The sequence below is a fragment of the Cervus canadensis genome, chromosome 25 (assembly GCF_019320065.1).
Source record: "Cervus canadensis isolate Bull #8, Minnesota chromosome 25, ASM1932006v1, whole genome shotgun sequence".
Lineage (NCBI taxonomy): Eukaryota > Metazoa > Chordata > Mammalia > Artiodactyla > Cervidae > Cervus > Cervus canadensis.
In genome coordinates this window covers 49,246,771-49,260,741 of record NC_057410.1, presented here as the reverse complement: position 1 = coordinate 49,260,741, position 13,971 = coordinate 49,246,771, and positions in this window count along the sequence as shown.

Sequence of the window (13,971 nt, the reverse complement as noted above, 5' to 3'; positions counted from 1 at the left end):
AATTTCCTTACATGGGTTTTCTAGTCTGTTTCCCTGGTTTACTTAGCTATCTCTGTCCTAACGCTGTGCTTTTTCAGTCAGTTACTCAGTCGTGTCCGACTCTTTGCGACCCCATGAACCGAAGCACGCCAGGCCTCCCTGTCCATCACCAACTCACGGAGTTTACTCAAACTCATGCCCATCGAGTCAGTGATGCCATCCAGCCATCTCATCCTCTGTCATCCCCTTCTCCTTCTGCCCCCAACACATCCCAGCATCAGGGTCTTTTCCAATGAGTCAGCTCTTTGCATCAGGTGGCCAAAGTATTGGGGTTTCAGCTTCAGCATCAGTCCTTCCAAAGAATGTTCAGGACTGATCTCCTTTAGGATGGACTGGTTGGATCTCCTTGCAGTCCAAGGGACTCTCAAGAGTCTTCTCCAACACCACAGTTCAAAAGCATCAATTCTTTGGCACTCAGCTTTCCTCACAGTCCAGCTCTCACATCCATACATGACCACTGGAAAAACCATAGTTTTGACCTTTGTCAAGATCCATAGGTCCATAGATGGACCTTTGTTGGCAAAGTAATATCTCTGCTTTTTAACATGCTGTCTAGGTTGGTCATAACTTTCCTCCCAAGGAGTAAGCATCTTTTAATTTCATGGTTGCAATCACCATCTGCAGTGAATTTGGAGCCCAGAAAAAGTCAGCCACTGTTTCCACTGTTTCCCCATCTATTTCCATGAAGTGATGGGACCAGATGCCATGATCTTAGTTTTCTGAATGTTGAGCTTTAAGCCACCTTTTTCACTCTCCTCTTTCACCTTCATCAAGAGGCTTTTTAGTTCTTCTTCACTTTCTGCCATAAGGGTGGTGTCATCTGCATATCTGAGGTTATTGATATTTCTCCCAGCAATCTTGATTCCAGCTTGTGCTTCTTCCAGCCCAGCGTTTCTCATGATGTTCTCTGCATATAAGTTAAATAAGCAGGGTGTGCTTTTTTTTTTTTTTCTTTAGGGTGTGCTTTTTAAAGAAGTATAAATAACAATATGTAGTAGTGAGATTCTCTGCAGCGTAATCCTTTAAAAAAAAAATTTGCCTGGGCTATTCTTGTCTCTGTTGGTTAACTGAATGTTTAGAATCAGTTCTCTAGTTACACACACACATTGGGATTTTATTGTGATTAAAGTGAATTTAAAATTAATGAATAGAACTGACATCTTTATATATTGAATTTTTAATCTATTAGAATTTTATTATATTCCCATTTACTTAAATCTCCTTTAACATCTTTCCATAATATCTCATACACTTCTGTGTATTTTAAGAGGCATTCCAAAGTACCAGCAATTGTGTTCTTATTTTAAATGATATCTTTTAAAATCACATTTCCTGTATTGTAGATCATTAAGAATATAACTAACTTTAATGTATTACTAATGTATGCAGCAAGCATTTAGGACACTCATATATTCTATTTGTAGATTCTTGTGGGATTTTTACATAATCAATAAGATAATCTCTGTGTAGTGGTAGTTTTCTTTCTTCCCAATTTAACCTTCTATTTCTCACCATGCCTGAGCGGACACTCAATATAATGTTGAATAGAGGTATCACACATTGTTTTAAAATATACTCCAATTATCCAAATATAACACACACACACATACATACATATTTAAAGTTATAACTTATTTAGATCTAATTATGTGTTTACTATTTCTTTGCTCCCTACTGCCACACTCACACTGCTGATTCAGTTCCTTTCTCACCAAAATGTATCTTTGAGTAACTCAGGATGGGCGTGTGAGTGCTAAATGCTACCTCTTAGCCTTCTTTAGAAATGTCTTTATTCTGTTCTCACGCTTGGAGAAATTCCCTGGGGTATAGAATTGTACGTTTACATATTTTAGCATTTTATGGATATTTTCAGACTTTCTGCCTTTGTTGTTGCTGAGAGTTTTATGGCTATCAGTGTAATAACTGTTTCTCTGTAGGTAATCTGTGCTTTTCCTCTGGTTTTTAAAATTTTTTCTTTGTCTTTGGAATTTTGTAGTTTCATTACAATGTATCTAGGCGGGATTTTTTCCTTTATTCTACTTAAAACCTGTGTGTTTTCAGTCTGTAAACTCATATTTTCATTCATATTGACCTCTTCATCTATTTTCTCCTTAAATATAATCTCTTCCCCACTGCTTCTTTTTCTGGAGTTCCCATTAGAGTTTGTCATTCTGTTCTCCATTTCTCTTAACTACTGTTTGATACTTGGCATCTCTATGTGTCTCTATTCTTCATTTTAAACCATTTCCTTAGAAATGTCTTCTAACTCACTATTTCCTTTTTTAATTGTATTATTTTTATAAGTTTTATTTAGTTCTTTTTCATATTTATCTTCTCTCTTTGCTTTTGGTTTCTAGTCTGTCTTTTACCTCTTAAATATCAATACATTAGTTTATTTTACAGTCCTCTTAGATTGCTCTAATAGTTCAAATTCTTACAAAGTGTTAATCCTCCTGGTGTTTGTATCTGCTGACTTTCCCTCATGACGAATGTCACTCGCATAGTCAGTAATTTTTTCCTACTGGGATTCATCCTCAATTGGGAATCTTTGTCTCTTCCGGGAGTCTTAACTCTTCTGTGTTTTTGAACTGTTGGTACAAGCAGTTTTCTGTTTGTTTCTACTGGTTGCCCCAACGTGTGCTTTGGTCCAGAATCACATCATTATTATTTTCCCACCTAAAGAATCCTACACAGAGATAGTAATAAATATATTTGGATTCCATGTCCATGTCTGACACAGGCTTTTCAGCTTTCCAATAGAGCTTTTTTCCCCACTCAGCTGTAGATCAAAACAAACTTTCCTGTCAGCCATTTAGCATCCTTTCTGATGTTCCACATACATGTCAAGGCATTTTCAGTTACAGTATTGCAGTTCACAGCAAAGGACTGAAGTTACTGTTTGTCTTAATGCAAACATTATCAGTCCTGACTGCCAATCAGGATCCTGAGGGGTCTGATCACACGGCTGCCACGTTAGCCGTAAGGGTTCTCTTCTCCTGACTTAGAATTTCCCTGTCAATTAAGAAATATCAGCTATTTATTACGGTATGTGCACAGGTACATCCTTAGGTTGTATTTCATTTTGTTTAGCACCTCCATCTATTTTTAATGAGAGGTTTTCATGCTAGGTCGGTCTGCATTACTGACAGAAATTTTTAAAGATAGAGAAACTTAAGTTACAAAGAACATTCCATTTTGTGAAAATTTTTGTATTTCTCCCAAGGGATAGGACAACTTGTATACACGAACAGTCTCAGCCATGTACTTTGTGAGTGTCGAGACCTATAGATTCACCTCTAAATCCTGGTCCTCAGCTTAAAAAAAAAGCTCAAATAGTCTCTTTGTAATGTGTTAGAGAGATCATTTATATTATAATAACACAAGTATTGTCATACATTATAATAGCTATTCATCTTCTGAAGATGTTTGAAACAAAAGTCTAAGGTCATTGGAAGTAAAATAAGTAAGCCAATAAGGAGTGCTTCCAACATGTCATTATTTTGGGGAGAATAAGTGGTTTTGGTTAAATATCATTTATAAATAAGAAACAGATAAGATCTTCTCCTGCTTTCATTAACAACATATCTATCTCATTAAAGCAAAAGTAATGAATGCTTTTTTTAAAAAAAAATCTGATTTCCACAATGATTTTGTGGAAGACTTCGTCAGAATGTCATGTTTAAGGTATTACATTTTGGAAGGCTGACGAGTGAGGGATTAGAACAACTCAGTACCATTTAGCCTAGAGTATGAAGTGGGGGGTGGTAGGATGTGGAGAATAACCTTGAATTCCATGTGAAAAACTTCACATTTTATCCTGGGGGTGGTGGAAAGCCATTGAAAATTTCTAGTGAGGGTAGCGATGTGGTTGCATTTCATTTTAGGCAGATGATAAATGTGAGAAGTCAGATCTAAGAATAAGGAGTCCAGTTAAGAGGCTGTTGTAACATTTTAGGCAAGAATGTTCCCAGCCCAGATAAAGGGCTGTATCAGTGAAGATAAAGGTGGAGAGAACAGAACTGATAAATGTTTAAGAAGCAGAACTATCAGAACTTGGAGACTGATTAGATATAATCAAGAATGTGAGGGGAAAAAAGAATTCTCAAGCAACCCACAGACTTTTGGCTACAGTGATATATTGGGTAGTGGTGTGATTAACTGATATTAGAAAATAGAAAAAGAAGCAGATGTGGGGAAACTATGACCATTAAGTACTTAGTAGACTCACGAGCTCTATCCTTAGTGCATAGGGAGAAGGCAGAGCTAAACAACGTGCACTTTACATCATTAATACGTTAACTGTGGCTAAAACAACAAAGAAACTGAGTATATCTGAGAGAAGCATGCAGAGTAGAAATGACCTGGGAACCAGATCTTGGAAAACGTCAGTGTCTGAGACACAGATGGATGACGAGATGAAAGGGAACTGTCAAGGGTATGGAAAGAAAGTCCTAGGGGCCAAAAACACAGAATTTTAGACAATGTGTGTGTGCGTGTACTTCTAATGCAAGTCCCATTTACCTACTTCTAACATACCTCTCTTCACTATCCTCACTCTTTCTAAGAACTCCTGGTGGACAGCAGGGACTCTGTCTGGAAATGCAAATATTAGAAGCAAACAGCTAAAATCGTGAAATTCTTGGGAATTAGAAAAGAATGAGAGTTTCATTCTGCAACTCATTTTCTTATCACCCAGCAGGAAACTACCATTATTGTTCATAGTTATCGTTAACAGAAGAACTAAAAAGCTGCGCTTGAAGGGAAAGACATCCCTTTGTCCCTACAGTAACTAACTAAACATTCCTGCTATTACACAAATTGAAAACCAGTGGGCAAATTTTTAATTAAAAATTTTTATAGCATGTAGAAGGTCTTCTCAGATAACTCAGTGGGTAAAGAATTCACGTGCAATGCAGGAGACTTAAGAGACAGGGGTTCCATCCCCGGGTGGGGAAAATCCCCAGAGGAGGAAATGGCAACTCACTCCAGTATTCTTACCTGGAGAATCCCATGGACGGAAGAGCCTGGTGGGCTGCAGTCCATGGGAGTTGCCAAGGGTTGGACACGACTGCGTGCCAAGTGGGAAGCCAGCTGCTAGTTTCTCTTTCCGCGCGTGAAGAGTGTTTTATAGCTGGCCATGATTCTCTTACTGCAATCAGCTTAACCAATAATAACTATTCATTAGGCAAAGGACATTTCATTATCATCCATGCCGTGGTAAGGAACCCTTTGAATAGTTTTCAAAAGAACAACACTTTGAGGAATCATTGTCTTAAGGACTTTTGTTCCTTTGAAAGTGAAAGTCGCTCAGTGTTGTCTGACTTTTTGTGACCCCGTGGAAATTCCCTACAGTCCATGGAATTCTCCAGGCCAGAATACTGGAGTAGCCTTTCCCTTCTCCAGGGGATCTTCCCAACCCAGGGACTGAACCCAGGTCTCCTGCATTGCAGGTGGATTCTTCACCAGCTGAGCCACCAGGGAAACTCTAAATAGGTAAAAATCTCCTTTGACCTCAAAAATGTCCCTGGTCGTCCTAAGGCTCAGATATTTCTACAGATTTCCTCATCGATTCATTTAAAATGGTAAGAAATTTTAAGCCACATTAAACAGAAGCATAACAGGAAAGGGGATCGGGAGGAGATGAAGTATGTATGAAGTGAAGTGTTGGTCGCTCAGTCGTGTCCGACTCTTTGCGATTCCACGGACTGAAGCCCACCAGGCTCCTCTGTCTATGGAATTCTCCAGGCAAGAACACTGGAGTGGGATGCCATTCCCTTCTCCAGGGCATCTCCCTGACCCAGGGATCAAACCTGGGTCTCCTGCATTGCAGGCAATTTATTTACGAGTCACCAGGGAAGAATGTATACGCGAATGAATATGATGCAATATTTGTGTGTTTCTTAGGACCACGTCCCTAGAGATATTAGCAATCTTGTTCATGAATGCAACACACCCCTGAGTCAAGGCCTAATCACAGCTTTTTGCTTATTCACTTATTTGTTTTGTTTGTGAAGTTGCCAGGGTTTCTCTGCCTTGTAAGACATTCTATTCTAGTTAGTGGAAAATAGAAAAGACAGACAAGAATTCGATGAAATGAACAGAAATTGCTTAAACCAATGACACACGTTACGAAAAAGAATTTAGCAGATTTAAGACAAGAGCTAAGAGAGGAAACTGCTGATTCAGTAGCAGGGACCTAAGTGGGCCTGCGGGTCAGAGCTTGCTGGGTGAGGGCAACCTGGTATTTGCACAGGTCTGGTTAGTATGACCTAATAATGGAAAGAAAAGGTGTTTGTTTCAAGAAAAATACACATAAAAAACAGGTCCTAACACAGTTCATGGTCCTGCTGTCAGGGGAGACAACAAGAAAAAGCTGAATTGAAACTCTGTTCTCATAAACAGATCAAAGGTAAATGGGACACACAGATGATTTTCAATGTGTTGAGGATTCCTTTGATATACTACTTCTAAAAACATGCCCAGCTTCCACTTATTAGGAACTGTTATTTATGGAATTCAACTAGATACTAGAGGTCAACTTAATCCCTTGTTGTATTTTCCAAATGTCTTACAAGTTAAACTTCTTTTCTTTCTTGAAGCACTGAATTCTAAAAAGAACATCACCCAAAATGAGTAAACCATTTTTTCTGACTTACATGTTCCTTTCAGTCAAAACAGAAAACAATGAAGGATATTTTAAGATAGCTTTCTTTCCTTGAATATTTAAGTAGGATGCGTCTTATCTATGAGCAATTTCCTTTTAAACTAAAGGAGGTAGACTCTGAAGATTGGAGGAGGATGAAAGGGAGCAAGCCAGAAACAGGATTCTGAGAACTGAGACACCTGAGCCAGAAGCACAGACTTCTTACATATGCTTTTTGACTTTTTTACAAAGACCCCACTCAAGCTTTGAGGTGGTCAATTGCAAAAAATCTGATTAAATTTGTAGCCAAGAGTCTTTCTTTTTACCAGTTTTTATTTTAAGGGAGGGGAAAGAGACTTGCTTCATTTTCTATTTACCAGGAAAATGAAGGACTCAAGATGACTTGAAAGGATTCTTCCTATTCTCTGATTTTCTTCTAAAACATTGAGCACTTCCACTTGACTGCCTGTTCTAAATTCACATGGCAGGCACAGAAATAACCAATCAGTCAGTAAGCCAAATTTGTTTCTAAATGGGCCAGAAACTTCATTTTAAAATAGACGAAAATTGGAAGGAAATAGGAGTGAAGTCAAAGCAATTTATAAGGAGGGGCTTCTGATTTCTTTTTTTTTTTTTTCCTTGAAGATGAAAGTGGAAAAACAAAATTAAGGGGAATGAGATAGACGGAGAACTTGTAACAATGGGACACAATGGATTACCATAGGAGGTGACATGGAATAATGAAAGTTATTTCATTTATATGCTAAGAGTAACTGACTTGTTTGAAGCAATCTGGCTATTTTTGGTGTCAATCAAAAAATACAAATTTGGGAGAGCTTTGAAAGGGCAAATTAACAAGCAGAATTCTTGTTAAGAATTCATTTTTTCTGTTACATTTCACTGGCCCTTCCCATGGAGACTATCTACCAGCTGCTGTGTAATCCTCATGTTGATAAATGAACATGCTCATAATTTGCTGATCCAATCAGGACAGAACAACAAAAGTCTGTAAGTACAAGTGGTTATCCCTGCTCTAATTCCATAAACGCCAGGGGGATTATCAATTAAAGATGCCCTCTCAATCTGCTATGAAAAAATGTATGTGCTGGGAGTCAGTTGCGTTTTGATTATATTGAGTGCCCTGTTTCTTACACCCTCTTTCACAAACTGTTTTTCAATCTTGGATAAACTTTTATAAATGTGACACACATCTCGATTCATGAACCCAGCCATGGAAGCAAACGATGGTATACGTAGCAGTGAGGGATATGACAGAATCATAACGCCCTACATCTCCTGTTATCACATTAGTGTTACACGACATTAAAGATCTGTTTGCTTGTTTTCTCCTTTCTCTTTATATGTTTATTTCCTTTTAAACGAACTTGGACCTGTGCGACTTGTGTCTCCTTAGCTGTGTCACATTCATTCTTTAACTGCATTGTTTCAGAAAATGTAAGCCATGCTTTAAAAAGAGCACCATAGCACTTCAGGGATTGTTTTAATGGTTTAGTAGAGAGAAAGAGGAGGGACAAAGTATTCAGTTAGAAAAAAATTGCAAATAATTCCTGCTTTCCTTTATTACTTCTGACTTTTCATTCTGGCTCTCTTTGGATTGTGGGTGAGAAGATTTGCTAAAATGGAGGAAAAAATCCCCAGTAGTCTAAATTAAACAGTACCTGTGGGGCCTGAAAAGTAAGTCAGCTAGAAAGAAAGTCAATTATTTAGAAAGTCAACTGTATAGCTATAACATTACAAATCGATTTATTAGTCTTGGTCTTAGATTTGTTTTTCATGTAATTTATTCTTTCTGAACCTTATATAAGCAGAGAGTATCTTTCACTAGTGGGAAAAATATCTTGATTGATATTCTTTCATGAAGTATTTAGTAATTTTTATGTTATTTTAATCTATTTAATAACCAAAAGTTTATTGTTTTATATTAAATAAAAACTAAATATTTCTGGAATATTGAATTCCCAAAACGCAATTTTCCTCTAAAATCTATAAAAAGGAAAGGAAAGAAAAAGATAGAGAGGGAGGGGAAAAACAAGCCGAATGTCAGACAGACCTCAGCGTTTACTCAAGTGTACCCTGTTTGCCTGGCATAGTGCCCAGCTCTGGGTGATGAGGAGAGAGTTACAGAAAATCGAACTGTCAAGGAGCTGACTCAAGGTGATGAGATAAACATACTCATATTGATAGGCTGAAACACCAAGGCACTAATAAGAGGTGTTGCTAATAAGGACTTTAGGAATTGAAAGGTTGGGGAAATCAAGAGTTAACCTTGGTGGTATTAGAAGATCACCAATAAGTATTGAAAAAAGAATGAATGATTATGACTGAAAGATGATCATTATCTTCCTCTATGCAAAAGTGGAAAGGATGACATTTTGGGTGAAGAAAAGTTATACTCGACAGCAGGGCTGACAGACAACTAATGAGCTGTGTGTAGCTCAGGGTGTCTCTCAGTGCTCTGTGATGACCTAAACTGGGACGGAATCCAAACAAAGAGGGGATAAGTGTATACGTACAGTTGATTCACTTTGCTGCACGGGAGAAACTAACAACACTGTTGAGCCATTATACACCAATAAAATCAACTTTCTTAAAAAGAATATGGCTGAATCAAAAAGTTATAAGGATCAGGCTTGGCTGGAGTGGAGCGCTTGGGCTAGATCCCCAGAATAGGTAAGAAAAAAGAGAGTGAAGAGGGATTTTGGAAGACTCTGAAGGTCAGGTAAAGAAAGGGATCCGGGAGAATAGAGTCTGAAACTTGTTTTTGTAGGTGGTGGGCAGTTGCCAAGGTGAAAAACGTGTTCTGGAGACATTAGATTATTAAACTGGAGTACACGTTGTTTTATTCAGACAAAATTAGGTGAGTTACTCCAAAGAAATTTGGTCTTCTGATTTTCCTCCCTTGCATATACTGAGGCTGTTTTAATACTCAGTTGACCTAAATTTATTTAATCAATAAACATTAATTAGGTTCCACAGTAAATTAACACGTGTTGAAGAACCTACTGTATGTCAGTATCCTTCATATGGTCCTCCCAACACCCTGTGGCATGTTAGCCGTACACACCCATGTTGTGCTGGCTTTGCAGATGCTTAACTGATTGCTGACCCAAGGTCTCAAGGGATGAGCAGCGCGTGGCCCCAGTCTTCCAAGTGAAAACCTCATTCTCCTTCCTCTATTGCGCTCCATTTCTAGTCTGTGCCGGGCATTGAGCTGGGTAATTTTCCATTTTAAAAAACAAAGCAGCATTGACGCAGTTACATATTAATACTTTTATTTAGAAACTTGTCTATGTACATGGAGACAAATAGCAGCAACTGTAGGATTTTTAGTAATTCCTCCAAATCAAGAATAGGTAAAATTTCAGATACTTAAAAAAATAGCCAGAAGAAATCAAAAGGTTTCATAAATTCACATCCATCTAAAAGTTTATTTAGTGTTTTGTAGACATTATGTTTTCACTAAAAATGGAAATGCTGTTGTTTGGCACATTTTTTCACTTCATAAAAGAATTATACTAAGGTATGCAGTACCCTAGTACTGACTCCTTTTTTTTTTCTAACTCATTCCTAAGAGTTGGATTCTACAAAGCATAAAAAATGTTATCAGAATTACTTTTAAATACACTCAGATAAAATTAATCCAGTTTTTCCAAATGTAGAAGGAATATGTAAAATAATGGTAAGTATTTAGTGATTGACTCTGGGGAAAACAATGATAGTATTTGCCTATTTTTGTAGGGCAATGGCCTACAGCAGCCACTAGAGGGCCCTCTGTTTTCAAGACACTTGGCCGTTTTCAAGCCACTAGAGGGATGTCATTGAACACGAGCTGGGAAGGATGCCCTGACAGATACCATTATACAGTGTATTTACTACACAGATTAAACAGACATCAATAACCTCAAGAGTACGGATAACAGTAAAATTCCGTGAAATAATGATGAAATATTGAATTTTGAGTATCAAATTGAAACTTTGAGTGTCCCACTTTTAAATGTAATTTATTTAATCATATGTCCCTTTTCATCTGGTGGCTCAGATGGTCAAGTATCTGCCTGCAATGTAGGAGACCCAAGTTCGATCCCTGGGTCAGGAAGATCCCTTGGACACCCACTCCAGTGCTCTTGCCTGGAGAATTCACAGAGGAGCCTGACAGGCTACAGTCCATGGGGTCGCAGAGTGAGAGACGACTGAGCAACTGCCATTTTCCTTTTCATCCATTTTTTAATTATTGGCAGTATTTAAAAATCAGGTCTTAAAATCCCTAAAAATTTAACAGTTGACTCTTGCAAGCCAGTACAAGCTGGCTTCAGCACACCACTGGGAGACCAGGAAAAAGAAAACAGGCATCAAAACACCCAAGAATATTTAGGTAAAGACAAAACTCCATAACTCTACGTGACTCATGTGTATGGTGGGTCAACGAGACAGCCATTAATACTTACTGGGAACTTACTAAATACCAGGCAGCTCTTTATATATAATTTCTTCTTTATTCTTCACAACTATCTTATAAAGTTGTGTTTCTATCATTACTTTTTGACAGATGGGAAACAGGCATGGAGAAGGCTTTGACTCAAATGCCCCTGCTCTTAAAAATGTATATAGCACCCTGATGCCCCAGTGAAAGATCTCACACCCTTCAAAGGCTTTCAACCCTGAAAGCCACTCAGAGCTCCAACTTAAAAGGGCAGTGGATTTGCTCCTCCATCAGGAAAGTCTCAATAAGCAAACATCATGTGCAGGCCCCCCTGGTGGCTCAGTCAGTAAAGAATCCACCTGCAATGCAGGAGACCTGGTTGGATCCCCAGGTCAGGAAGATCCCCTGGAGGAGGGCATGGCAACCCACTCCAGTATTCTTGCCTGGAAAACCCCATGGACAGAGGAGCCTGGTGTACTACAGTCTGTAGGGTCCCAAAGAGTTGGACATGACTTAGCAACTAAACCAAATTATACCATGTGCATACTGCACATACATACTGCAACTTACAGTTGATTACAAAGATGAAACAAGGCTCACTCTGACCCTCTTCCACCTAAATTCTAGGGGTGTACACACCACTCATATCACTACATTGCTTACTTTCTGCGTGCTTCTATTCACCTGAGATTTTCTTTCTTTTTAAATGTTTGCCCAGGCCCAGCAGCATGTGGGATCCTAGTTCCCCAACCAGGAATAGAACCCAAGCCCCTTGCACTGGAAGCGTGGAGTCTTAACCACTGGATCCCCAGGGAAGTCCCCATGTGGGATTTTCAATTTCCAAATAATTAAATATAGTTTAGTAAGGCTAGATGCTTTTTTTTTTTTTTTTTCCATTTCCTAGATTTCCAACCATTATTCTGGGAACAGAGGGCTTAGTTCTTGTCTTCCTGTCAGGGTGATTAATTAGATTTAATTTCATGCTGTCTTCTCTACCATCCTGTCCTGGCCCCTGGTGACTAATAACTCATCTCCAAAGTCCAAACAAATGGTCACAGTATCTACTTTTTATTTTTGGAAGTTTTCCGCAGCCAAAACTCATAGAACCTCTTCACAGGCAGCAGTTTAGAAATTCCTGGCCAGGATTCCTGCTCTTAACAGCCGCCCTTGATATGGCTGGATGGCTCGTTGACTGAACCCTAGGTGGCATCATGCCAGCTCAAGAGTTGTCAGGCTATTTGAATCAAGAAGCAGCACAGGGAGGTGATAAATATAGATGGGCAGCATCCAGAACAGCTTTGTGAGGCGCCGTATCTTCAGGAAGTCCCCGTGTGCCAGCCCTGAAGCATTAACACCGCATGTCTTTTTCTACACTTGACGTCTGTGGACACTTAGAGTGTGTGACAGAAGGAGGAGGAAGATGAGCGTGGAAAGGGAGACGAGAGAGTTTGCAGGTAAAGCCGCAAATCTGAGACGCGTGGACGGCAGCAGGGGGCCAGGAGCTCCCCGCCCCCGGCACACCCCGCCCCAACTGGCTTTTTTAGTGTGAGGGGTGAGCACTAACAACAAGCAGCTTGTTTCAAGGTTAGAGCTGAGCACCACTGAAGGAAGGGGTCAGGAATGAGAGGTCACATCTAGCCACGCCACAGATCCCCTCCCCTGACTCCAGCTCACCGAGAAGGGTCCATGAGTCTGCCACACCACATGGCCCCCAGGTGAAACCTTAGGACAGGAAATAGCCCGGCCCCCTGAGTTAAATCTTGTTATGAGCCCAGATCACTGGCCTCTGGTGGGGGCGAGGAAATACGGCTGTTCAGACAATTCCAGACATTCAGACGAGCTTGACATAGCTTTAATAAATTCATCAGGGAGATGAAGATGTCTAGCAGCCTAAATATGTGTGTGAGTTGGGAAGAACTTGGGATTTGAGGTCTGTGGAACTGAAACTCTGCCCTGTAGCTTATTTAAGGCTCAAGAAGGTTAACAACTGGTCCAGTATTGTTTTACAGATAATCCTCAATTTCCTCATCTGTAAACTGAGAATAAAATTAAAATACACCCCGCCAAGCTGCTATGAGGCTCAAATGAGGTGACTTATGCAAAGCACTTTTTGAATGGCAAAGTCCGTATGAATGTACCACTGGGTTAAGTTTTGGGAGCAGTTGTAAATGAGTTACAACACTAATCTCCATTATCAGTTGTTTTTAGAAATCATATAAAACACACTTTGGGTCGTGATTCTAGTATTAGTACTATAATTGTTTCTAAACTGGTAGCATTTTAAAAGCCATCTGGGGACCCCATATCTTCAGACTAACAAGGAAGTCATTGTGTTTTCTAAAAAGTCACTCACTGGGTTACCTTCAGAACTTATATACAACTTGAACAGTCAGTCTCGGCAATGACTGGTCATTTATGACCCCATATAGTGTTTGCTCTATTTACCTAATCAACTTAGGCTCAGATATGAAATCAAGTTCATCCTTAAGGAAGATATTTACATTATGCTTCATAGAAACAACTGGCAACCCACTCCAGTATTCTTGCCTGGGAAATCCCATGGACGGAGGAGCCTGGTAGGCTACAGTCCATGGGGTCGCGAAGAGTCGGACTTGACTGAGCGACTTCACTTTCACTTCATATAAACAATGTCATATAACTTTAGAATTTGCATCTTCTTGGTTTTTTAGGTTAGGCAGGGTCCATGCTTATAGATCTTCCTTGTTTATAGAGAAATTGAGGGCCAGAGAGATGGAGTTCTGATACAAAATATGATTTTCTATCTCAAAGGGATTTCTTATTCTAGGGAGAAATTTTGCCCTATTCTTCCCCCCGCCCCCATTCTTTA